The sequence below is a fragment of the Pantherophis guttatus genome, chromosome 12 (genome assembly GCF_059756535.1).
Source record: "Pantherophis guttatus breed Tessera chromosome 12, ASM5975653v1, whole genome shotgun sequence".
NCBI classification, from domain to species: Eukaryota; Metazoa; Chordata; class Lepidosauria; order Squamata; family Colubridae; genus Pantherophis; species Pantherophis guttatus.
In genome coordinates, this window is record NC_142074.1 from 13,382,284 (window position 1) to 13,400,132 (window position 17,849).

Here is a 17,849-nt window from a genome sequence, read left to right on the forward strand (position 1 = left end):
CAGTACAATATTTATTACATGTATTTATTAATAATAATAAAAGAATAAGATAAAAGAACATAGAAGTGTTGGCTTTGGGCAGTTTAGTGGTGGGTTTCAAAAAATTTTTACTATCATATTTTTTACTAATAAATAAAAATAAATAAATAAAGCAAAAAATAAAGCAAAAAATAAAGTAATAAATAAAGCAATAAATAAATAAAGCAATAAATAAATAAATAAAGAAAGAAAGAAAGCAAGCAAGCAAGCAAGCAAGCAAGCAAGCAAGCAAGCAAGCAAGCAAGCAAGCAAGAAAGAAAGAAAGAAAGAAAGAAAGAAAGAAAGAAAGAAAGAAAGCAATAGATGACCATACAAGACTACAACTCAGGATCTCGCGGATAACCGCGCAATTATTCCCTTTCCTACAAGGCAAAAGGTGGAAAAGAGGGAAAGGGGCATTTTTATTTTTATTTTTTTTAGCCACATGATCGATTGGGATCCGGAAGTGTCTTGGCGCATGCATCTCTTCCCCTTTGCGCTCTTCTCTTTCCCTTTCTTTCGTTAGGGGCGGGGTCCTTCTCGGGTCCGCTCTGCTCCGGTCTGCTCTATGGTTGGCTGCTGCCCTTCTCCTCCCGGAGGGGCGGGGCAGGGTAGGAGTCCCCCTGCCGTCCCGAGACCCCGCCAGGTAAGTGAGTCCGTGCCTCGGGGGCTGCAGGAATGGGGGGAAAAATGTAGGGAGAGAAAAGAAATAGGGGGGATCGGGGGAAGGGGGTGGGGGGGCTGGAGAACTTTTTGGGGTTCCTGGAGGGGGGTCTCTTACTTAACTGCATTTCATTGAGAGGGCAGCTCAAGAAAGAGTGTTTCTGAACATGTTCAGAGTTCATTTGCTCTGCATAGGGTCTGGGGGTTGGAAGATGCATGAAAGCGTTTGAAAGGAATGAAGCCATTGGTTCCCCAAAGAGATCCTAGAGGCTATTTTTGTTGTTGTTTTGTTTTGTTTTGTTTTGTTTTGTTTTTCCTTTCCTTTCCTTTCCTTTCCTTTCCTTTCCTTTCCTTTCCTTTCCTTCCCTTCCCTTCCCTTCCCTTCCCTTCCCTTCCCTTCCCTTTTTCTTCCTTCTTTTCCTTTCCTTTCCTTCCCTTCCTTTCCTTTCCTTTCCTTTCCTTTCCTTTCCTTTCCTTTCCTTCCCTTCCCTTCCCTTCCCTTCCCTTCCCTTTTTCTTCCTTCCTTTCTTTTCCTTCCCTTCCCTTCCCTTCCTTTCCTTTTCTTCCCTTCCCTTCCCTTCCTTCCCTTTTTCTTCCTTTTCTTCCTTTCCTTTCCTTTCCTTTCCTTCCCTTCCCTTCCCTTCCCTTTTTCTTCCTTCTTTTTTCCTTTTCCTTTCCTTCCCTTCCCTTCCTTTCCCTTCCTTTCCTTTCCTTTCCTTTCCTTCCCTTTTTCTTCCTTCCTTTCTTTTCCTTCCCTTCCCTTCCTTTCCTTTTCTTCCTTTCCTTTCCTTTCGTTTCCTTCCCTTCCCTTCCCTTTTTCTTCCTTCTTTTTTCTTTTCCTTTCCTTTCCTTCCCTTTTTCTTCCTTCTTTTCCTTTCCTTTCCTTCCCTTCCTTTCCTTTCTTTCCTTTTCCTTTCCTTTCCTTTCCTTTCCTTCCTTTTTCTTCCTTTCCTTCCCTTCCCTTCCCTTCCCTTCCTTTCCTTTTTCTTCCTTTCCTTCCTTTCCTTTCCTTTCCTTCCCTTCCCTTCCTTTTTCTTCCTTTCCTTTCCTTCCCTTCCCTTCCTTTCCCTTCCTTTTTCTTCCTTTCCTTCCCTTCCCTTCCCTTCCCTTTTTCTTCTTTCCCTTCCCTTCCCTTCCATTCCTGAGTGATTTGCTTAACAACTATGGTAAAAGGAATAAAACCGAGTGCAACTCATCTAACAAACACATCTCTTAGCAATGGAAGGTCCCGTCCCAATTGTGATCGTTAAGTCAAGGACTACTTGTATAAGTGCCCTTCAAGATATGCTTGTGGGTATCATATGTGGTGGACATGTGTGGAAGCAAAAAAATATTGGGCAAGAATTCGTATGTGGTTGGAGAAGATCACGCAGCAGCATATTGATTTAAAACCTGAGATATTCCTGTTGGGGATTTTACCAGAAATGTATAGTAAAGAAAATGTATATTTGATTATTCGTGTAATAATTGCAGCTAGAATTGTATTTGCACAACATTGGAAGGGTGAAGATATCCCTACAGATGAAAATGTGATTAAGAAAATATTAGAATGCGCAGAAACGAATAGATTAACACTTGCAATTAAAGGAAAGGAAGAATCTGATTACTATAATATATGGGATTTATTTTACCAATGGTTAGAGAATAAATTTGAAAGCAATGTATTATAAAGTTAAGTAAGTTAAGAAGGGAAATGTAACAATAGATATGTTAAGCTAAAATTTCTTCATATTTGAAGGACCATTCGAATGAAAGATATGTACTGGAATGGAGAAGATGGATTGACTATATACAAAACAAATATGGGACTAAAAAGTTGCAAATAGCTGAATGAAATATTCAGATGATTTCTTTTTTTTTTCTTCTATTTTGATATCTTAGTATCTATGGCGGAGTTAAAGAGTAAGGGGAAGTTAAGAGTTTATAGTTAGTTTGCTTATGTTAGATTATGTTTGTTAAATGCAATACCCTGTATTTTGCTCTGGGAAGTCGGGGGGGGGAGGGAGAGGGGAACGGGTGGAGGAAGGGGGGAATTTGTTTGTAAAATATTTTAAAACTTTTCAATTAAAAAAAATAGATATGTTAAGTATTAAGTATTAGTATTAAAGTAAGAATAGATATAAATAATGAATATGGTGGTACGTTTTAACTATATACATACACACACACATACACACTGATGGTAGAAAATCCAGACTGCATGGATGCCACTGGCCATTAGATGGCACCAAAGAGAGGCAGAGGAATCTGAACTCTTTCCTGCCATCTAAGGAGCACCATTAAATTAGCAGCTCCGAGCTAGTAATTCTGAAATATGCAGGATTGGAATAATTCACATTATTTTGACCCGGCAAGGCCCCAAAAAAGCAGCTCTTAACCCAATATGACAGGAAGGCACCGGTCTGAGAAAGAATTCTAGTGGTGGAAGAAGGAAGCCTTGACTGGCGAAAACCAGCCATCTCTTTTTAAATATTTGAGATCTCCCCTGGAGATCAAAACAACGGTTGTAGGATTTGGCTAGTCTAGAGAAAAGAAGGACTAGGGGGGACATTTAACAGATTAACAGAGTTGGCAGGGACCTTATAGGTCATCTAGTCCAACCCCCCATTCAAGCAGGAGACCCTACACCATTTCTGACAAATGACAGTCCAATCTTTTCTTGAAAGTCTCCAGTGATGAATCTCCCACAACTTCTGTTCCGCGGGTTGATTGTTCTCACTGTCAGAAAGTTCCTCCTTATTTCCAGGTTGAATCTCCCCTTGATCAGTTTCCATCCATTCATTATTCCTTGTCTGGCCTTCAGGTGCTTTGGAAATGATAGCAGTTATGATAGCAGTTTTCCAGAATTTGAGGGGCTGCCACAAAGGGGGGGGAGTCAAATTTATTTTCCAAAGCATCAGAAGGTAGGACAAGAAACAATGGATGGAAACTAATCAAGGAGAGAAGCAACCTGGAATTAAGGGGAAACTTCCTAACAGTGAGGACAATTAAACAGCGGAACCCTCCAAGAAGTCGTGGGTGCTTCATCAGTGGAGGTTTTTTAAGAAGAGACTAGACAGTCACTTTTCTGAAATTGTAGGATCTCCTGTTTGAGCAGGGGGCTGGACTAGAAGACCTCCAAGGTCCCTTCCAGCACTACTCTGATTCTAATAATTCTTCGGATTCTGAAAAATACCTGGGGGGTGACCTTTGCTGGCAGGTGAGGCTGTTGGGTCACTTTTCCTGATGGTTTACATTCCTTCAAGGGATGGAACAGACCTGGGACAGGGGCAAAAACATCTGTTTTTAGATAGAGAGAGAGAGAGAGAGAGAGAAACAGAGAGACAGAGAGAGAGAGACAGCAAAGTGGAAATACAGATCTCTTAAGAGTCCCTGAATGAGCTCAGTATCAACAGTTGAGACTTTTTAGCAGTGTTATTTCTTCAACCTTTTATGACCCGGTGCCCTGCAGATGTGCTGGGAATTTAATTGCCATATTTGCCAGTCCAATCTATCTGTGTGGCTGCTAGGAGTTGAAAAACAACTGGATGGCATCTAATCTACCAATTGCTAATCTACCAGTCGTGATTTTTGCTGGTGGGGCATTTCAGACGTTTTGTTTTGTTTTTTTTTTTGTTTTTATTGAATTTGTATACCGCCCTACTCCCGAAGGACTCAGGGCGGTGAACAGCCATAGAATAAAACATATAAGTACAAAATTTAAAATAGAATAAAACAAATTAAATAATTCGCCTGAACAGATTTAAAACCCCAATAATTTAAAAACCAAATTTAAAATTTCCATTTAAAAAGGGGAAAAGACTTAGGTCAGGCCAGCTTGATGAAATAAGAACGTCTTGAGCGCGCGACGGAAGGTACGCAGATCCTGGATCCTCCGTATCTCTGGGGGGAGCTCGTTCCAGATCGTAGGTGCCCCCACAGAGAAGGCTCTCCCCCTGGGGGCCGCCAGTCAACATTGTTTGGCCGACGGCACCCGGAGGAGCCCCTCTCTATTTAATGCCACTAGAGGTAAGCAGGTTAGTTTATTTTTCATTTATTGGTTAGACTGGCCTCCTGCCTTTCCTCCAGCCAAAGGATGGCAGATTTAGCACTCCCTCGTTCATTTGTTTCTTCCAAACAACAACCCTGGGAGGTGGGAAGGAGCTTCTATAGTTGTAGATGGACTTCAACTCAGCTCTTTCCTCTTCTGATTTGAATCGAGGCTGGGGTGTTACTTGATTAGAATTCTCTTTGGAGAGTCTCAATCATCTCATGGATTGTCCCAAAGGTTGTTTTACAAAGGGCAACTGGATTTTCTTGTTTTGTTTTGTTTTTCTTGGAAAAGGTTTCACCTCTCATCTCAGAGGCTTCTTCAGTTCTGAAGAATTGAATAGGGAGAAGCTTCTTGGATGAGAAGTGAAACGTTTTCCAAGAAAACAAAACAACAACAAGAGAATCCAGTTGCCTTTTTTGCAAAAAAACACCTTTGGGATTTGATTGGGTTGAAATGGTTGTTTACTTGGTTGACTCAGCCTTCCATCCTTCCGAGGTCGGTAAAATGAGGACCCGGATTCTTGGGGGCAATGTGCTGACGCTGTAAACCGTTTAGAGAGGACTGTAAAGCCCTGTGAAGCGGTATATAAGTCTAAGTGCTATTGCTATTAGGGAGCCTGAGGGCACAGTGTTTAGAATGCAGTATTGCAGGCTAACTCTGCCCACTGCCAGCAGTTCGATCCTAATCAGCTCAAAGTTGACTCAGCCTTCCATCTTTCCAAGGTGGGTCAAATGAGATCCCAGATTGTTGGGGGCAAAATTCTGACTCTGTAAACCGCTCAGAGAGAGCTGTAAAGCACTGTAAAGCAGTATATAAGTCTAAATGCTATAGCTACTTTCCTTCCTTCCTCCCTTCCTTCCTCCTTCCTTCCTTCCTTCCTTCCTTCCTTCCTTCTCTCCCTTCCTTCCTCCCTCCCTCCCTCCCAGTGGTTAGAAAGCAGTATTGCAGGCTAACTCTGCCCACTGCCAGCAGTTCAATCCTGATCAGCTCAAGGTTGACTTAGCCTTCCATCTTTCCAAGGTGGGTCAAATGAGATCCCAGATTATTGGGGGCAAAATTCTGACTCTTTAAACAGCTCAGAGAGGGCTGTAAAGCAGTATATAAGTCTAAGTGGTATTGCTACTTCCATTCATAAATTGCACAGCTAAAGTAGAGATTTTTGGCACATATGCAAACACAACATCTTGGAGTAATTAAGTGCTTATCTCTAAATCATGCTATTTAGATAACAGAATGTCAGCGGTTTTCCAGTATTGTGGGTTCAGGGTCGATCCATTGCAATAGACTGAAGAATTATGAAAGGCATGAGCTTGTAACCTGTGGAGACCTTGCTGTTCCCTGAGCTTGGGGGTTTTCTTGCAGACATTTCATTACCCAACTAGGTAACATCATCAGTGCTAGGATGGAGTGACTGTTTATATACTAGGGCCTTGCCCTATCAGTGTTGGTGTAACTGTTCCTAATTGTTTTGAGTTGGTAGTTCTTTGATGGGGCGGTATATGGTTTATTGCTTGATTGTTGGTCTCAGACCAACTCTCAAATAGACAACTCAGACCAATATTCTCTTCCTTTGGTAGCTTGTAACCTGGTTCCCTTGAAATGTCTTGGACTACTAATCAATAAGTGGAAACTAATCAAGGAGAGAAGCAACTTAGAACTAAGGAGAAATTTCCTGACAGTGAGAACAATTAATCGGTGGAACAACTTGCCTGCAGAAGTTGGGAATGCTCCACCACTGGAAGTTTTTAAGAAGATGTTGGATAACCATTTGTCTGAAGTGGTGTAGGGTTTCCTGCCTAAGCAGGGGGTTGGACTAGAAGACCTCCAAGGTCCCTTCCAACTCTGTTATTCTATTCTACACTTCCATAGAACCCCATCTAATAGACCTATCTAATGGGTGTGGTTCAGGGGTGGGTAATTTTAATCTGGTTCACCGAACCGGTTGTTCCAAGGAGTAGCTGACCCGTCCCACCCTTCCTCTCCAAGGTGTCTCCATGCGGCCTATTTTGGAGGCTCTGGGAGGGCGAAAAATGGGCCTATCAGAAGTCCGGAAATGGGCCTGTTTCCGGCCTTCGGAATCCAGTGGAGGCTCGAGGAAAGGCCCTGGAGCCTGGGGAGGGTGAAAATGGTCCCCTCCTCACCAAGGTGCAGGAGGCCGAGTAGGCCATGCTCCCATGGCCACGCCCACCCACCAATCGGGCAGTGCTGGTTGCTGAAATTTTTCAATCCCACCCCGGTTGTGGTTTATGGGTGTCCTTGCTTCAAAGAATAAAGCAAGCAGGATTTCTGAGCCAATTGTAGGACGTTTTACTGGGAGAAAATTGGAGTTTGGGATCTCCTGGGTTTGGGCCCAGTGGTGTTTGTCCAAAGGAACCAGGGTGGATTTGATTTAAATCGAGTTGATTTAAATCACAATTTAAATCATGATTTAAATCACTGGTAAAAAGGCTTGATTTAAATCAACTCAATTTAAATCATAATTTTTAAAGAGCAACTGTCATCTCTGCTACTCCTTTGACCCATTGTTGACTCACCGATAGTCCCAGTGTTGCAGAATATACTGCCTCATGCTACATAACTAAGCTCCATTTCATGCTGAGTAAACTAAATTATTTATGTATCTTAAATAGAAAACTATCTTACGATCGATTTTTACCCCAAAAGTTTTTTATTAAAATAAATTCGATAAAAATTAAAAAAAATCCGATTTAAATTTAAAAAAAATCCGATTTAAATCAAAAAAATCTGATTTTTTTTATTATTTTTTTTAAAAATCATTGATTTTTATCCACCCTAAAAGGAACCTTTTACAACACGACCGAATTGCTCTCTGTTTGTTTTTCCTGAATCCCTAGGAATTACTCTCCTCTTTTGACATCTCTCGATGCAATCTGAACCTGATCTGACTTTTCCCAACTGAGGTTTGTCCTCATGAATCATTTTCAAATGTTCAGGGACTCCGAGGAAAACATGGGTGGAAGGTTAAGTAACCTAATATCTGAGTTTCTTTCCATTATTGCAGCCTGGATAAACAGTGCATGCGTGTGCGTTAGAGCTGGATGCTTATTTTAGTATCTGGGAAGGTAAGCCAATAAGTGCTTTTGGCAAAAAAAGGAACAAAGTGTTTCTTATTGCTCAGCGTAGCCTTTTATTGTAAAACGATCAAGGGGTCTGGAGGCTAAACCTTGCCATCAATGGGGAACTGGGTAGGTCAAGTCTAACGAAGATAAGGACTAGGGGTGATATTTATTGGTTCGATTTATATGCCGCCCTTCTCCGGAGATTCAGGGCGGCTTACAATGCATTAAGCAATAGCCTTCATACTTTTTTATATACCTGCTTAGTAGGGCTTTCGGGGTCCCCCCAAGCGGTGTTCTTTTTTTATACAAAGTCAGCTTATTGCCCCCACAATCCGGGTCCTCATTTTACCTACCTCGGAAGGATGGAAGGCTGAGTCAACCTTGAGCCTGGTGAGAATTGAACTCGCAGTAATTGCAGGCAGCTGGCAGCTAAGTGCTACTTTAACAGCAGTTTTTAGTCCGCTGCGCCACCAAGGCTCTTTTTTTGAGAATGACCCTCCCTGTCCCCTCAAGGCAGGAGGAGGATCAGAATATAGCAATGGTACTTAGACTTATATACCGCTTCACAGTGCTTTACGGCCCTCTCTAAGCGGTTGATAGAGTCAGCCTATGGCCCCCCAACAATCCGGGTCCTCATTTTACCTACCTCGGAAGGATGGAAGGCTGAGTCAACCTTGAGCCTGGTGAGATTTGAACTCGCGGTAATTGCAGGCAGCTGGCAGCTAAGTGCTACTTTAACAGCACTTTAGTTTGCTGCACCACCAAGGCTCTTCATATGATAGTCTTCCAGTACTTGAGGGCAGAGGTGAGCTTCAAAAATTTTAGCAAGGGGTCCTCTGTCCGGGTGTGGCCATGGTGGGCGTGGCCTAGCTGGCCTCCTGCACCACTGTGTGTGGGGGGGGTGTTTTTGCCCTCCCCGGGCTCTGGAGTTTTTCCTGGAGCCTCCGGGAGGGCGAAAACGGCCTCCCCAGGCTCCAGAGGCCCTCTGGAGGCTGGAAACGGGCCCGTTTCCGGCCTTCCCAAACTTCTCATTCTCTCAGCCCTGCTTTACTGAAATTGGTGCAGCTTTTTTCCCAAACCTGGAGCTCTTCTGGATGTTATATTGAAAAGCTGCTGTCCTTACTTTACCAGAAACATGATAGCAGTGTTCCGGTATCTCGGGGGCTGCCACAATGAAGAGGGAGTCAAGCTATTCTCCAAAGCACTTGAGGGCAGGAGAAGACGTAACGGGTGGAAACTAATCAAGGAGAGAAGCAACCTAGAACTAAGGAGAAATTTCCTGACACTTAGAACAATTAATCAGTGGAACAACTTGCCTCCAGAAGTTGTGAATGCTCCAACACTGGAAGTTTTTCAGAAGATGTTGGATAACCATTTGTCTGAAGTGATGTAGGGTTTCCTGCCTAAGCAGGGGGTTGGACTAGAACAGGGGTCAGCAACCTGCAGCTCTGGAGCTGCATGTGGCTCTTTCACCCCTCTGCTGCAGCTCCCTGTCACTCAAAATATGCGTCACAACCACCAATGTGCAACACCAGCTGGCATGCAATTTATTGAGCTTTTCAACCCCTGGTAGGCCAACCATGGATAAATCCAAGAAAAGAAGTTTCAGAAGAAAACAGAACGTTTAATTCAACTACATATGCTAGTTTTGTAGCCCCTCAAAAAATAGTCAGGCACGGGAAGGGTTTTGTGGCTCCCGATGTTTTCTTTTCTGTGGGAAACGGGTCCAAATGGCTCTTTGAGTGTTTAAGGTTGCAGACCCCTGGACTAGAAGACCTCCTAGGTCCCTTCCAACTCTGTTATTCTGTTTCTGAAGAGCTCCAGGTTGGAGAAAGATGGAGAACAAAGGAGCTGGGAAGTGGCTGATGGTTCTTGTAACTACAGGTGGCTCTTGCTGTTCCCATCCTGCAGTCAGCAAGGCAGTCCCAGCTTCTCCTGAACGTTTAAAAATAAAAGCCAATTGGCCAATTTTTTTCTACAAGGGTGATCTTTGTTCTGCCCAGCTACGTGCCAAATGAACAGATGAAAAGTCTTCAGAGGAGCTTCAAAGGATGAGCTGAGTTAATGGACCAATTAATACACTCGTTTACAATTAGAAGACCTGGGATGACTTAGAAAAATCGCCAAAGGGTGACAAAGGAACCAGTCAGGGACGCTCTTATACCCTTGACAAATACCGGTTGCAAAGTTAGTACAATCTCTTGCTTGCCTTTTAATCATCCAAGAGTGAATAGCATTTAGACTTATATACCGCTTTATAGTGCTTTACGGCCCTCTCTAAGCCGTTTACAGAGTCAGCCTTTTGTCCCCAACAATCTGGGTCCCCATTTGACCGACCTCGGAAGGATGGAAGGCTGAGTCAACCTTGAGCTGGTCAGGATCGAACTGCTGGCAGTGGGCAGAATTATCCTGCAATACTGCATTCTAACCACTAGGAAGGAGGGAGGGAGGGAGGGAGGGAGAGAAGGAAGGGAAGGAGAGAAGGAAGGAAGGAAGGAAGGAGTAGCTATAGCACTTAGACTTATATACCGCTTTGCAGTGCTTTACAGCCCTCTCTAAGTGACTTACAGAGTCACCTATTGCCCCCCATATGTGCGAGGGGAACCTTTACCGTTACTTTATGTGTTATAAATAGTCTATTCCTGGGGACAGTAAAATTTAGGCTTACAAAATCAACCTTCCCCCCCCCCTTTCTTTAATTTGCTTCCTCTGGGATCTCACCGGAAGGAAGAGAAACATTCTCCTTGAATTTGACAATAAAGGGACTTCCCAGCAGATCCCAGAATTCATTCACGACATTTTGAGGGAACCAGAAGGTTTTTCAAGCCTGCGTGTGTCTGTCTGTCTATCTGTCTTTCTCTCTGCGTGTCTGTGCCCAAAACTAACAGCTGCATCAATGTGGCTTTTCTCTCTCATTGGAAGACTGTCTGCTTTCCTTCCCCTTCCCCTCCTTAAATACACACACACAGAGAGAACAGCTAAAAAGCCAGCCCACAGCCGAAGCACCACGGAGCTCTCTCGGCTCCCCCGTGCAGCGTTGGGGAAGGGCTCGACCAGGAACCAAAAAGATGCGCTTTCGTGGTTGATGGCCAACAGTCCACACGGACTGTAACATGTAACAGTAACAGCTGGAAGGGACTTTGGAAGTCATTTAGTCCAACCTCTTGCTCACACAGGAGACCTGTACTAGGGATACGAACAGGGGTAAAATGCTCCCGGTTCGGACCGGATCACCCGATCCGGTAGTGATGGCGGCGGATGGTTCGGAGAACCGGTAGCAAAAATCCCTGTCCCCCCCCCCACCCTCCATGCCCAGCTGAGCCATGCAATCATCAGAGGCTTTTTTTTAAAAAAAAATATTTTTAAAAGCATTTTTTCTACAACCACTTCGGCCAAAAAAATGCTTTTAAAAGTAAAAAACAAAAAAAAAGCCTCTGATGATCCCGCGGCTCAGCTGGGATCATCAGAGACTTTTAAAAGCTTTTTTTTTTTTTTTACAACCTCTTCGGCTGAAAAAATGCTTTTAAAAGTAAAAAAAAAAAGAGAAGTTAGCCACGCCCACCCAGTCACACTACCCACCAAGCCACGCCCACAGAACCGGTAGTAATTAATTTTACATTTCACCACTGCCGACCTTTCTGATCGACAAGCTCAGCGTCTTAGCCACTGAGCCACCTAGTCGGCGTTCAAAAATTGCATTTTTGCTTCCCCCCCCCAAACTCTATCCCTTCGTGGACGTGTCTGTTTTGCTGGCGCGTGGGCCCTCCCTGCTGTTAACCTCTGCTGAAGAACTGGTTGAAGATTTTTTTAAAATTCTGTTTGCCTTAAATTTGGCAAGTTTAAGTGAAATATAGCCGAGGGTGCCTCTTCCCAGTGACTCACTCAGCAAAAAAAACCAAAAAACTCCTTGGCAAACTCCTTTGCCTGCCTGCCACCCACCAAATCCTAGAAATAATTCTCATTTCAGTTTCCCCAGAGAGAGGACAACGTGCCCAGCATCTCTGTCGAAACACCCGCAGAATTAAGAAAGCCAAACTTTCAGACTTTTTATAAAAAAAACAAACAAACTCCAAATATTGAACAGTGACGCCTACCGGAGCTGTTCTTTTCATCGGCTGTTTGCAATGAAGCAGATGGAAGGCAATGTGGCACTTCGCTGGACTTAAAAGAAAAATCCAGCCGCTTGGTCCTAAGTCCACCTTCCCTCGGCTAGAGAGCACTTGAAGGATTGAGAATATCGGGTAAGCTTGCAATTCTGTTCCTGCATTAAGCGAGAGGGAAGAGAGAAGGGGCAGGGAAGGGAAGGAGGAAGGGAAGGACGGGAAAGCTAGAAATTTGCCATCAGGAAGGAGATATAGAAGCATAGCCAGCCGCACAAACAGGCTGAAGAACAGTTTTTATCCGTGGGCTGTCAAACTCCTGAATGCGAAATTTATTTATTTATTTTTATTGTTTCAATTTGTATACCGCCCTTCTCCAGCAGGACTCAGGGCGGTGAACAGCCAGAATAAAACAGAACATACAAAATTTAAAAACAGTTTAAAAATTAAAAATAAAAATTTTTAATAGTTAAAAATATTTTTGGCCGCAATTTAAAACAACCCAATTAAAATCAATTAAATTTAACTAAAACAGTGGGATCAAGCCAGCCCGGCTAGGTGAAATAAATAAGTTTTCAGGGCCCGATGAAAAGTCCAGACGTCTGGTATTGTACGTATCTCTGGGGGGAGGTTGTTCCAGAGGGCGGGCGCCGCCACAGAGAAGGCTCTCCCCCTGGGGGTCGCCAGCCAACACGGTCTGGCGGATGGCACCCTGAGGAGGCCCTCTCTGTGCGAGCGTACTGGCCGGTGGGAGGCTATTGGTGGCAGAAGGCGGTCTCGTAAATACCCCGGCCCTAAGCCATAGAGCGCTTTAAAGGTGGTCACCAACACCTTGAAGCGCACCCGGAAGACCACTGGGAGCCAGTGCAGCTCGCGCAGGAGAGGTGTCACATGGGAGCGCCCCGTCGCTCCCATAATCCCCCGCACGGCCGCATTCTGGACAAGCTGGAGCCTCCGGGTGCACCCCAGGGGGAGCCCCATGTAGAGAGAAATAACATCATGACTACATAGTACAATGGACTTGCAGGGCCGGGCGCAACATGTAACATGTTCACACGGGTACAATAGAACTGGATGTTTTGTTAATATGATTTATTGGGTTAGGGGTTTTCTGTCTTCACTGTGAGTTGTTTTGTGCTGGGGGGGGTGCATTGTGGGAGCTCAACCAATCTCTTTCTTTTTAAAGTTTTTTTATCAATAATACAAATTTAAAGGCATTGGACAGGGTTTGACTTTTTTCATCAATTATTACCTTGGAACAAATACAATTTCTGATCGCTATACATACTTATATTATTCATCACATTTCAAACACGTGAGTTCTTTCATCGGTGAATGTTACATCACTACCCAGTTCATTCCTATCTATCACAGACGACTAGCGTAAAAGTTTCTAAACATTCAACTCATCAATAATCCTTTATCCCAGCATTCTTCCTCCTCTCCATGCAATAATAAAATTTGTTCCAGATTTCATAATACTCTGATTCGCTCTTATCCTTGAGTTCCAGCATCAATTTCCATTGTCCATTTCCGGACAAGTTAAGATTTTAGCTACTTCTTCTTCTATGGGCGTCTCTTTATTTTTCCATTTTTGTGCAAAGGCCAATCTTTCTGCTATTAATATATGTAACACTAGATACCCTTATTGTATCTCATTGTACATATATTGTGCACTGACAATAAAGGTTTGAATTTTGAATTTGAATTTGAAGAAGGGAAAAATATGGGGAGCTAGAGAAAAAGAGGAAGAGGAATGGAAAGAAGTGGTCTTCAGTAACAGTAGAGTAGGAAGGGACTACTCTACTCCAACCCCCTTGTTCACACAGGAGACCTGTCCTAGGGATTCGAACCGCCGAACTACCGACTTTTCTGATCGACAAGCTCAGTGTCTTAGCCACTGAGCCACCTAGCCAGGTTCAGGAACTCTCAAAAGTTCTAATAAAAATGGAAACCCTTTCATCGCTTCAAAGTTCTGAATTGAGTTAAGGGGCTGGATGAGAGCCAGGAACTCAGGAAATCGAGTAAGCAGAAGACAAGGTTTTCCTGACCATGGATGGTGCTTGGTGTTGGTTTCTGGTGGACAAAGATAGTGGAACAGAGAAGGCTGATGGTCGTGTCTTGAGAAGGAGATAAGGGCTTTTTCCTGGAAGGCTCTTGCCAAATAAGAAATCACTCAACAGCTTTGTCTGAGCAGGTTTGCGGTTTAATAACCGGGAATTACCACAGTCTGAAGGGTTTGGAGAAGTCTCGGAAAGACCTTTGAACGAACAAGTCATTTGTTTCTAAGCTGACTTTCCCAAGAAACAGGCAGTCTGAGCTAATCCTAATGAACGTCAGATGTTCTTGTTTCTTCCTTTCCTCGCTCTTTTTTTTTTTAAATCCAAATGTTCAAATTAATCTTTCGTCATTAATTATTGCTGCTTTTGTGACTCTGGCTATCCTTAATATCACTTTTATTCTCTTGCTTTTCTGGCCTTAGGACATTTAAGGTGTTAAAAAACAAAAAAGGCATGAAGAGTAAATACATTTTATTTATTTGTTAAATTCAGATTGCCGGTTACCTCACTTCCCAAAGTGGTTCTTAATCGTAGAAATCATTATCCTAGAATCATAGAAATCGTTGTAGAGTCTTAGAAATCATTGGTTAGGAACGATTCAAGGCAATGTTTCCTTTCTTTTTGCTTTTGCAAATCGTTTGAAAGCAAGAGCATTAGGACAACTTCTTAGCAAGAGCATCTTTTTAAATTAATGTTTAATTAAACAGTAACTGAGAAAGGACAAAACACAAAAGAAAATGATGAGGGAAAGATACATTCCCAAGGAAAAAACAATGCATAAAAGTACTTTTAAAAAGGGGGGAAATGCAAGAATATTATTAAGGTAAAGGTAAAGATTCCCCTCGCACATATGTGCTAGTCGTTCCTGACTCTAGGGGGCGGTGCTCATCTCTGTTTCAAAGCCGAAGAGCCAGCGCTGTCCGAAGACGTCTCCGTGGTCACGTGGCCGGCATGACTCAATGCCAAAGGCGCACGGAACGCTGTTACCTTCCCACCAAAGGGGGTCCCTATTTTTCTACTTGCATTTTTTTATGTGCTTTCGAACTGCTAGGTTGGCAGAAGCCGGGACAAGTAACAGGAGCTCATCCCGTTACGCGGCACTAGGGATTCGAACCACTGAACTGCCGACCTTTCAATCAACAAGCTCAGCGTCTTCATCACTGAGCCACCACGTCCCCTTTAAGAATGTTATTAGAGCATCTTAATAAAAAAGTTGGAATTGGCAAGTTAAATACAGGAAGAGTGAAAAAGATGATTAAGGGCTTATCATAAGGAAGATTGGTTGGTGTTTAGCCAAAAATCTGAGAGTTTGAATGCCTTTAACGGGCTGTCAAACAGAGGATGGAGCAAATATATTTCATGTTCCTCCAAAGGATAAAACCTGAACCAACAAGTTTACATTTCAATGCAAAGATTTTTTTTTGCTAATTATTAAGAAGAATTATTGCCAGATTCTTTTGTCTATGAGTTTTAAAAATTATACTGGATTTGGGAGGTAATTTCAGCCAATTTCCTGTATCGGGAAAGAATTGGAATTCAATTATCTTTATGGCTATGTTCAATTCTGGCTTTTTTTAAGGGTTTTAGGAGGATTTCACCTTCTGAGATGTTACAGAATTTCTAAAAAAAATAAATAAATAACCAAAGAACCACCAAAACAAAATATCTGCAATAAAAAAAAGCACGTGATTGAAAATTACTTCTTTCGGGCCAGCCAACTGGGTATTTATCTTATAAAATGTATGTTCCCTAATGCAACCTAATTTGATCTAATAAAAATCATCATTGATTTGTGCATCTTGTTCTTTGAAAGTAGCATACAGGTCGTCCTTGATTTACAACGACAACTGAGCCCGAAGTTCATGTCGTTAAGTGAGAAGTTTGGTTAAGTGAGTTTTGCCCCATTGTACGACTTTTCTTGCCACTACTGTTATGTGGATCACTGCAGTTGTTAAATTAGTAACACCGTTGTTAAGCGAATCTGGCTTTCCCGTTGACTTTGCTTGTCAGTGGGTCGCAAAAGGGGACACTGTGACCGTCATAAATATGAGCCAGCTGTCAAACATCCAAATCTAAATCACATGACCATGGAGATGCTGCAATGGTCATAAGTGTGAAAAATGATCAGAAGTCACTTTTTTCAGTAACTTCGAACGGTGACTAAATGAATTGTTGTAAGACGATGACTTCCTGTAATGACTTTCATCTGGCCGTGTCATTCATTTAGCCTCTGAATGACTCAAAAAGCCCAGCGAAGGAGACCTTACCACATCATGTGGCAGGCTGTTCCACTGGCTGACAGCTTGTACAGTCAACAGGTTCCTCCTGGCATCTAACCTGAACCTTGTTCCTTGCAGTCCGGTCTCCATTGGTTCTCTTCCTGCCCTCTGAGTCATTTGAAAATAAGACCAATCCCCTGATTAAAATGATTTCTTGATAGCATGAATGATTTGTTGTAAATTAATCTCTGTTTGGTGTCTTTGGGATTAAGAAATCCCCACTGTTTTATAATTGAATTTCCGGGCAAATGAACGGAGGGTTCTTGCAGCACCGAATCTGGGGCATATTTCTACTTCCCTCAGGATGCCGCTATAGGGCATTGCACACCAAAACAACTAGACACAAAGAGAGTTTTTTTCCCCCTGTGCCATCACTTTGCTGAACACTTAATTCTCACAGCATCGTTTTAGGCCTAAGGATATTCAAGGTGAGTATTGCTGTTATCCTTCTCATCTGCTCATCTCTCTCTTGTCATCTTTTCTTCTTCTCATTTTTCCCACTACCTTCTCCTCTTGGTATCTTATCATCTATGATTTGTTGTTTGCATCTGACGATTAATTACTGTAACTATGATTTATGATCTATGACCTATCACCTTGTTGTTTGTATGTACACTGAGAGCTTAGACAAATTCCTTGTGTGTCCAATCACACTTGGCCAATAAAGAATTCTATTCTATTCAACTCTACTCTACTTTACTCTACTCCACTCTACTCCCAATATTCTATTCTATTCTATTCTATTCTATTCTATTCTATTCTATTCTATTCTATTCTATTCTATTCTATTCTATTCTATTCCACTCTACTCTACTCTACTCTACTCTACTCTACTCCCAATATTCTATTCTATTCTATTCTATTCTATTCTATTCTATTCTACTCCCAATATTCTATTCTATTCTATTCTATTCTATTCTATTCTATTCTATTCTATTCTATTCTATTCTATTCTATTCAACTCTACTCTACTCTACTCTACTCTACTCTACTCTACTCCCAATATTCTATTCTATTCTATTCTATTCTATTCTATTCTATTCTATTCTATTCTATTCTATTCTATTCTATTCTATTCTATTCCATTCCATTCCACTCCACTCCACTCCACTCCACTCCACTCCACTCCACTAATATTCTGTTCTGTTCCGTTCCATTCCATTCAAAAATAAATTTCAAATGCAGGGATGTTGGAGAAATATATTCAGATCTGAGTTTTTCTACATTTATCTTAAGTATATGAACTGGAATGACTTTCTGGAGTGCCTGTTTTTCCAGAACTTTGCAATGCAGTTTGTTTCTCAAAAGCGTGCAGCAAAAGGCCTGCAATTGAGAGAAATTGCATGTGCAGATATCTTAAAAGTTTAAAAATAGGACAGCTAGAAAAATGCTATTTCATTCCTTTTCATAATGGCATTCTTCCTTCCTCTAACCTTAGATTGTTTTTGTGGTTTTGCTTCTCTATATAAGAAGGCTTCAAACCATAGATCTCCAGATAAAGTTTCTGGAGTCCAAATGTCATCATTTCCAACTATCAAAGAAACAGAACCATATCTAGGTTATCTCGCACTTCCATCTAGAAGATGTAGGTTTGGGGTGCAACTCTGCTCCTTAAT

The 17,849-nt window shown here is 42.3% G+C and overlaps 1 protein-coding gene across 3 annotated transcripts in view; it reads left to right on the forward strand.

Moving 5' to 3' along the window:
* The first annotated feature begins 551 nt into the window (after positions 1 to 551).
* TMLHE (trimethyllysine hydroxylase, epsilon) overlaps positions 552 to 17,849 on the forward strand; it is a 44,034-nt gene continuing 26,736 nt past the window's right edge. The window contains exon 1 of one of the 3 annotated variants that reach the window (XM_060692104.2): positions 552 to 664. The gene's annotated coding sequence lies outside the window, so the exon portion shown is untranslated. Of the gene's footprint in view, positions 665 to 11,761; positions 12,036 to 15,533; positions 16,662 to 17,849 lie in introns of those variants that run through there. The other 2 variants (XM_034424045.3, XM_034424046.3) reach the window with 2 other exon arrangements.